The sequence below is a fragment of the Chinchilla lanigera genome, unplaced genomic scaffold (assembly GCF_000276665.1).
Source record: "Chinchilla lanigera isolate Chin_1 unplaced genomic scaffold, ChiLan1.0 scaffold00058, whole genome shotgun sequence".
NCBI lineage: Eukaryota > Metazoa > Chordata > Mammalia > Rodentia > Chinchillidae > Chinchilla > Chinchilla lanigera.
The window spans coordinates 9,601,792-9,610,798 of NW_004955459.1; the positions used below are offsets into that span (position 1 = coordinate 9,601,792).

General features: G+C 49.2%; 1 pseudogene; it reads right to left on the reverse strand.

Annotated features, from left to right (window-relative positions):
- The window catches only part of LOC102016674, a 27,299-nt pseudogene extending 18,713 nt beyond the window's left edge, over positions 1-8,586 (reverse strand).
- Between the last annotated feature and the right edge of the window lie 421 nt (positions 8,587-9,007).

Sequence of the window (9,007 nt, forward strand, 5' to 3'; positions counted from 1 at the left end):
GAGGTTGCTGTTTAATTTCTAAGTGTTTATGGAATTTTTGCAGTTCCTTTTGTCATTAATTTCCAATTTCATTGCACTGTGGTCAGATAATATGCATGGGATAATTTCAGTTCTTTTGCATTTAGGTAGGTATGCTCTATGATCTAGAATGTGGCCTATTTTAGAGAAAGTCCTATGTGCAGCTGAGAAAAATGTGCATTCTGATGTTGTGGGGTGAAGCACTGTGTACATCTACTAAGTCCATTTGTTCACAGATTTGGTTCAGATCTATTATTTCCTTGCTGATTTTTTGTCCAATTGACCTATCTCTTTGTGTCAAAGGGGTGTTGAGGTCCCCTATTACAATAATGTTATTAATTATATGGGTTTTCATGTCTGTTAAGATTTGTCTTATATAGTTTGGTGCTCTGATATTTTGTGCATACATGTTTATGATTGTTATGTCATCCTCTTGCAGTTTTCCCCTAACAAGTACGTAGTGACATTCTTTATCTCTTTTGATTGCTCTCAGTTTGAAGTCTACATTATTTGCAAACATAATAGCTACAGCTGCTTTTTTTCTGGGTTCCTGTTGCATGGAGGATTGTTTTCCACCCTTTGACTTTCAGTCTATGGATTTCCTTTTGAGTAAGATGTGTTTCCTGTATACAGCATATTGTTGGATTTTGTTTCTTAATCCACACTGCCAGTCTGTTTCTTTTGACTGGTGAATTGAGGCCATTTACATTTATGGTCATAACCAATATGTGTTGACTTATCATTGTCATGTTATTTACTTGCTGTTGGTTTCCTACTTTTCCTATTTGTTTAATTGCTTGCTCTTCTTGACGGTTCCTTTCTATTGTTGTTCTTCAAATTGTGGTCGTTTTTTCTGTGAAACAAGAAGCCCCCAAAGCTCTGGTGTGGACAATGCTGGGCTCCTGTGGCTCTGGCATTACCTGGCTGTGCTGTTGGTCTTCCGTACTGCTAGAATGTCTCTCAAAGCAAGTGCCTCATACTGCTCATGGGGCAACTCCAGGGCCTGATTCTCAGTAACATGCAGAAGATTTTAAATTTGCTTAGTTTTTGCTATTTTGCACCAGACAAAATGAAAGAATGATATGCAACCCAAAGTGAAATTAGGGTTAAAATTTTTCAGATTTCTATTTTTGACCCAGTAAACACATTCATGCATGTCATACTATGTCAGAATTTTGAACAAATCCAGGGGAGGACAGGGCTGAGCAAAAAAAGCTTTTACTGAATAAATTATTAGCATAATCAAGATGTCTTAGTTACTTTCTTGATGCTGAGACACAATACCTAACACCTATAAATTAAAAGGAGAGATTTATTTTGGCTCACAGTTTATAAAGATTTCAATCTATAGTCAGCTGGCTCCAAGCTAACATGGCATGGCAGAGGAGCATAGCAGAGGAGAAACAGTCTATGGCAGGGTAGGCAGGAAGCAGCAAGAGATCAAAGGAGGTACACCCTCCCAGGCCACGCCTCCAGTGATCCACCTCCAGCAACCAGGTTTCACCTTTCAACACCATATTTAGCTATACGCTACTTAGTGGATTAATACACTGATGATTATCATGTCCCCATGGTCCAGTCACCTCCCAAAAGCCCACCTATGAGTGCATGAAGCATTAGGGGACATCTACATATAAACGTATCACAAGACTAGGGAAGAAAGCTTAAATTGTGTGTGCAAACTGCATAAAATATTTTATAGCACAGCATCAATTTAAATGCAACTAATTAATATTTGAAGTGCCTATTATTAATTTAATAATATTCCACAATTCCAAAGATTCCCTTCCACCACCAAACACAAATATTTTCTTTGAATAACATTTCTTTATATTTGGATGCCTCAATTATTCTAGTGCTCATTTTATTGGTTCTTAACATTTAGAGCTTGTGATCTGGCCCCAAATAAACCACTAATCCACAGGTGTGCACTCAGAGACACACATTAAACTACTCCAAATTTTGAGTTGACATTTAATCTTACACAGCCCTATACGTGAGCCTACCTTTGATTTCAGCCTCTTACCCCCATTAATTTTAGTTCCTCTCTCTGTGGAGTTTTCCAGACTATATGAGCTCTACCAGCTACTTTAGTAGAGGCACATTCACACCCCAGCTGGTAGTGGTACCAACTCTACCTCTGCAAATACGATACAGAAGAAAAAAAGAAAATCAACCTTCAAAAGCACTAGGCTTTATGTACCAAAGGGTTTTCAAATATTTGTTCCCCCAACCCAGCAAGTACATTTCTAAGAATCTGCCCAAAATGAGCTAAATGCAAAATAATATGCATGTAAGACACAGTCTCCTTATCTCGGAAACAAAAAACAACAGAAAAACCCAAATACATACGTGATTGAGGGAATAAAGGACTGGAGAATTCTGGGATGGAATATTAACCTGGTCACCAAAAAGATGTTATGTGTGCATAGGAATCTGAGAAATGTTTCTAACGATGGCATTTTATCACATTTAAAACATTGCTGATTATAACACAGGACACTATTTCACATATCATGAAAGAAGGAAAATAATAGCCACGATGGACAATCTAACAAGAGACCTCTAAGTAGAACTGGGACCACTGAGGGTTATTTCTTTGGAATGAGGAGAATGATAAACCGCCCAATCAGAAAGTCAGACAGGAAACCCCCAGGTCTCAGCCATGGCTCCGAGTACAGGGAGGGAACAACTGCCTTGGTGTGTAAATAAACCAGTGTTCACACAGCCTTGAGCCTGCACATGCACGAAGAGGTCTGAAAACACTGCTAGCTAAGTTGTTTCAAGGTGATAGAGCCCTAGGTGACAGAGCAAACACAATCTCCTTCTGGAAGAACCCAATTTCAACACAGGCAGACATTGCCTAAGGAAGGCGTTCAACTACATTAGTCAGGGCAGTTAAAATAGAAAAATAAGCTGTTAAAATAGAAAAAAAGAGCTGTTAAAATAGAAAAATAAGTTAGTCTTAGAATTAATGTTAAGGAAACAAGCAGAGTCAAGTAGTATGTAGTTAACTATATCCCTTTACAGACATCATGGAAGGAAAAGCAGTAAAATGCTCAGAATAATTTTCTTAGATGGTAAGATCAGATTTTCCCTTCTTTAAATGACTACATTTTCTAGATTTTTCTTAAGTGAGCATAGACTTAGTGGGCATATAAGACACAGGAGAAATAAAATAGTAATATAAGTAGAGAGGAGGACAACTTCAGGTGGGGTGGTCAGAGAGGGCATCTTAAAAGAGGTGACAGAACTGACATGGAACCAGTGCAGAAGAAGCCATGGGAAGAGTTTGCTATGCATATGAGTCCAGGACAGTGCCTGGTCACAAAGCAGGTGCTTGACTCATATTCATTAAATTAATACATGAGCCTTCTACATGAAAGAGTTAAAGACATCACATTACAGTGATGGATGTTTATAGCAGCACAATTCATAACAGCTACATGTTGGAAGCAGCCTATATCCATCAATAAATGAATAGATAAAGAAAGTGTGGTATTTATGCACAACGGAGTACCACGCTGCCGTAAAGATAAACTTGAGTCATGTGTAAGAAAATGGATGCATCTTGAGATCACAGTGTTGAGTGAAAAAAGTCAGACACACAAGGTTAAATATCACATGATTTCTCCGAGATGATAAACCCAAAGAATAAGTAAAGAGCAAAATAAGAGATAGATAATAGGAGTAGAGAGGTAGAACTTTCTCAAGGGGGAAGAGGATCAAGAGATAAAGGAACAGGAGGAAGGGGATGGAAAGGGGATGAAAAAAGGAATGAACATGTAGGGAGTCCATGTACCAAGCCCACACAAGAAATGGAAGCTTTATGTATGGAAAACATGTACAAAAAAGGGGAGAGGATCAGGAGATGGGGGTATGAAAGAAAGGCGCTGAGATGTGTTGTGTGCACGTACCAATTCCTCACAAGGAATGTAAATATGCACTACAAACATGTACTAATAAAAACAAAACAAAACAAAAAGATGAAAACTGAGGCCTGGCTATGAAGGGAAAGCTTTACGCTGCATGTGAGATAAACCATAAATATGCCATCGATACATGAGCTAAGGAATGAACACATCGAGGAAAAGTTGCTCACAAACGAGTCTAAGTCCAACGGTCCCCACCAGAGCACGGCTCCTCCGGGTCAGCATTCCCACGGGACAGGGCTGGGTGCCGGCTGGACCAACAGAGGGCTCCGTAGACAGCCGGTAGCAGCAGGGTGAGCAGGGCACCGCGGTCAATGTTTTCTCGGTTTTGTCACCACAGCCCATCAATGTTAGCTCCCGGTGACCTGGGAGTGTTTGAAACACTGACCCAGTGCAAACAGGAGGGGCAGTGCTCCAGGAGGTTCTTGTGCAAGGCTGGCTAGGCCTCCCTGCAAGCGGGACACCTGTCAGTGAGCTGTGCTCTGCTGCTCCGCCCAGGGACAGGACAGACGCCACATGAGCTCGAACCCTCCTGCCCACATGCTTGTTCCTGGATACACCTGGCACATCTGGCTTGTGCTAGATGCTGCAGATACAGAGATGAGGTGAGTCGCTGCCCTTGGAGAGTCACAGGAGCCCAGGGAGCCAGACGAGCACACAGAATGGCAGCACCCTCTGGCGTCCCAAGACCACGGGCTCAGGTCTTTGAGAGACTGGGCCACCTAAATGTGCCTGAGACGAGATCTCCCTCTGGTAACAAACGCCCCCGTGGGCCGGGAACCCTGCCAGTCAGGGCTTTCATACATTGTTTTGTTTTGCCCTTGCTTACAGGAGGTTATCTCCATCTCACAGATGGGGACCACAGACGGTTACTCGCCAAGGTCACAGAGCTGGGATTCCCACAGCAGCCTGGGGCCTCCACAGCAGGGGGGAAGGTGGGTGCTGGCATGGGGGAGGCAAGGACGTGGCTACTGCAGGTGGAGGCCAGAGCGTGGTGCACTCAGGGACGCGGGCTGAGGGGTACTGGTGGGCCCTTAGGCTGACAGAAGGGGCCAGATGGACTCTGGCTTCCAGAAACAGGTGATGTGATAAACGCACACGTAGTTAGAAGGGAAGCTTCCCTGGTCCTCCTGGGCTGGCCCTTCCCGGCCCCAAACCTGTGCCTGGAGCACATTCAGCGAGGGCATCCTGTGTCCTGAGCAACGGGGATATGAGGATCCTGACTGGAGACCAGGCTCCAGGCTATGAGGATACCCAGGGGTCACCAAATGTGAGCTGGGGATCTTTCACTGTGACAGTGTAGTGGCACTAGGTCAGGGCTCATTCTCTCCCTGCAACCCCAGGCTCTCCCAGAGCAGTTCAGGAGAGAAGCAGCTGAGGAGGACAGCAGTGGCCCTGCTGGGGTGGGGACAGGGAGCTGGGCCTGCAGCTGGGGCTGAGCAGGGTCCCACGGACTTTGAAGATGGAATGGAGGTCACTACAAGGCTGCCCTTAAAATGGGGAGATGATCCTGGATTAGCTGGGTGGGCCCAATGCAATATCATGAGCCCTTAAAAAGGGGAGGGCAGAAGAGAGGCGTAGCAGAGTCCACAGAAATTCCCTGTGTGGGACTCGACAAGCCAGGAAATGGCGGTGAGCAGGGACCCAGCCAGCAGCCAGCAAACAGGGATCTCAGTCCTCCAACCCCATGGGGCTGAAGCCAACCAACATAGAACTCAGAAGCAGAGTCACCATCAGGGCTCCAACAACTCGATTTCCGCCTCCTGAGACGGTCAGAGGACGGCTGGGCTGGACTTGGAACTCTTGGAAACTGGGAGATGATAATCAGTGGATGCCATTTTAAACTAAGTGTGTGGCAATTTGTTAGAGTGCTCATGGGAAATGACTCGTGTGTAAGCTATCCAACAAAGGTTCCCTGTCCAAGGAGTGGACAGTTCAGACCCTGGGACGTGGCAACATGAGGACAGTCATGCGGAGGAGTGAATTCATTCACCCACCCATTCAGCCAATATTCCTAGAAAGAACACTGGCCACAACATAAGCACCAGCAGGGTGTCTAGGGCTCGAATTTCGGGGGGACATGCAGTCAAACAGACCCAATCCAGTCAGGAGTCCTGTGACAGGAAGAAAGGGATGGCTATGCAAGGTGGACCCTTCCCAAAAAGAACACTAGGCCCAGGGACAGGAGGATCATGTGCAGACCACTTGGGGGAAGGGCAGCCAACTGCAGACTGGCCCAGCTGGCACCCAGGCCTCAGGGGCCCTGGCCAGCAGTGGGCCTGGGTGAGCTCTGGAGGGCTCAGAGGTCTGACAGGGGAGGTGGGACTGAAGATGCCAACCCTGCAGGAGAGAGATGCCGGGGGAGAGATGCTCCTAGGATGTCCCTATCCTTCAGGACAGTGACCCTTGAACAATGTCAGCCATCCCCTGGGCCCACACTCCACAAACTCCATGAACCCCAACCTGAGAAAGGCACGGCTGCATGGGAAGCTGCAGTGCTGCAGCGCCACACCCCACACCCCTCTGAAAATAGATGAATTTACACTTTGGTTTGTGTGCCTGCCTCAGGAGTGGTGTGCCATCCAGCACCTGGCACACAGCAAACATTACATTTATTTAGCTTTAAAGGTAAATAAAGACAAGAGCAAGTCCCTGAGCTTTTCTCTAAAGCTAAATAAAGCTAAAATAGCAGAGGAGGTGAGTCCAACGTACAAGGTAGAGGGCCCAGGCTTGCGGGTCCAGGAGTGCCAGCTGGGGACAGTGGAGGAGCTGCACACACACCAGAAGCTGCCTCTGACCCTTCTTGGGAGCAGAGCAGCAGGGACACACTGCACCATGACAGGACACCCCAAGGCCCCCTTCCTGGAAGAAGGAGCCATGCATTTGTCCTGAAGGGAAGACTCAACAGACAGAAAGCAGCTTCCGAACTCCCATCTTTGCCAGGAAGCTGGCACAGAAGCCCTGAGGTTACCTCCTCCTGAAGACTGGAGCGGACTTTTAACTGTTCTAGCACAGTCCAGAGGACCTGGCTCAGCTGCCACCTCCCTGTGGGCTGCTGTACTCTCCCGTGGGGGTCATATTAACTGCTTGTGTATCTCCAGATGTAAAGTTCCATGTATTCATTCTCCTAAGCCTCAAAACAAGTCCACAGGTTTCTATAAGCCCATTTCACAGCTGAAGAGGTAACAACAGGTTTAGGGATGTTCAGTTTTCAAAAAAACAATTGTTTTAGCTGACATATCCTTCTTGAAAGGAATCATACCTAAAAGGCCAGTATGCAGGACAGATCAGAGCAACTCTGGCTGGGGAAGAGGGTGGTGGTGGAGGAAGAAAGGCTAGAGCTCCACCCGGATAATCTTCCCACAGTGACTCACAGAAACTGGGGGCCCTGAAGACCCATCTCAGACCTACATTCCGGGTTGAACCTGAACACTGGTGGCACTCACTCAGCTGGAAGCGGCTCCCTCAGGGCCTCCCCATTGCCTGTGGCTGAGCGGGGAGCTGGTGAGATTGGGAGAACTTCGAGCGCTGGGCCTGGCCTCCTCATGTCGCGCTCTGTGAGTACCCTGCTGATGTCCACCAAGTCCGCGGAAAGTAGGCTCCTGGGTCCTGACAGAGACCTCCACTTTCCTCTGGGTGGGCTGCGAACAGGGCTTGTGGGTTGCAGAAGCGCACCTCCTCTCCAGAAGTCCTTCCTTGTTACCCCACAGAGACACCGGCAATCTTGCTAACCTCTCCACCCTACCTCAGAGCCCGGGACTTTCTGTCATACCCACTTTAGGGAACCTAAAAGCCAGGAAGGACAAGCAACCTGACTCTGCTGAACAGGGGACAGTGGAGATGAGAGAGAGGAATCCTCTGGGGTCTGCCCAACTGGTGAGAGATGAAAGCGTGCTTCAAATCACAGACTTGCTACAGCTCTGCTGGTCCTTGGTGATCAGAACCCCCAGATTAACAGACCAGAAACAGCCTAAAAAGAAATGGGTGTATTTGCTTCCTTTTCTCAGCTGCACGTTGGCAAGGCCTGGACTAGAACCTAATGTTACTGACCTCTGGTTCAGCACTTTTCCTAACACTGGTCTGCGAGAATCAGATCCAGACCGGTCAAATATGTCAAAATGGGGATAAGGGACTTGGGGTTAGGAGCCCTGAAGCTAAGTCCCAACTCTTGGGCTAACCTCCTGGAGCGACCTGGAGCAGGAAGAACCCCTATCCAGGTCCAGTTTTCTCACCTGCTTTATCAAGACGTCGCTCTGGGCAATGCGGGGGCCTATTACTCTCCCAGCACCTGCCCTCCACTTCTGGAAGAAAGAGGCCGGTCACCGCAGCAGCCTAGGCTCTGGGAACAGCCATTTGCAGGCAGCCTGAGAACCGTGCTGCCCCCGCCAGGCGGAGTTGTGCCCCTGGAGCCGCGCTGGCACTCTCTCTGCCCGCACACCCTGCCTCTCGCAACCGCGCGGCCGAGCCCGCCGCCACTCACGCGCGCCCACACAGGTCTGGCACACGTGTACATGCGTCCTGGGCAGTCACACGGTTAGGGCCCTCACCCTCCGGCTCACAGATTCCCACACGCGCCGGCCACTCGCCTCTGCTCATGCAGACCCGAGCTCCCCATTGTCAGACAGGTGCCCGCGGAGCCGGGGAGGGCGGGGCCTGCGCGGAGAGACACGCCCGCAGCCCCACCCACCCAGGCCAGCCAGGCCCCGCCCCCGGGAGGATGTGAGCTCAGTCCCGCCTCCAGGTTCCGGCCGTCGCCAGGAAGCGGCTGCCAGAGGTCGCGGCCCACTCGCAGCCCCGTGGCTGGGCAGGAGTCGGCAGCGCGCTAGGCCCTTGCCGGCGTGGCACAAAGCAGGTGCCTCTGGAACGGGTACGGAATGAGGGCGGGCGGCGCGGGCCCCCATCAAGGCGGCCGCGGAGCTGACGCAGCGCTCCCCTCCTAGACGCCGCACCGGCCCGGCCCCTGCACGCCTGGCCCCGGCGCGCTTCCGGCCGGCCACGTGACCGGCCGCGCACGTGTTCCGGCCTCCCGGCTCCGCCCTCTCGGCTCGGCAGCTGGG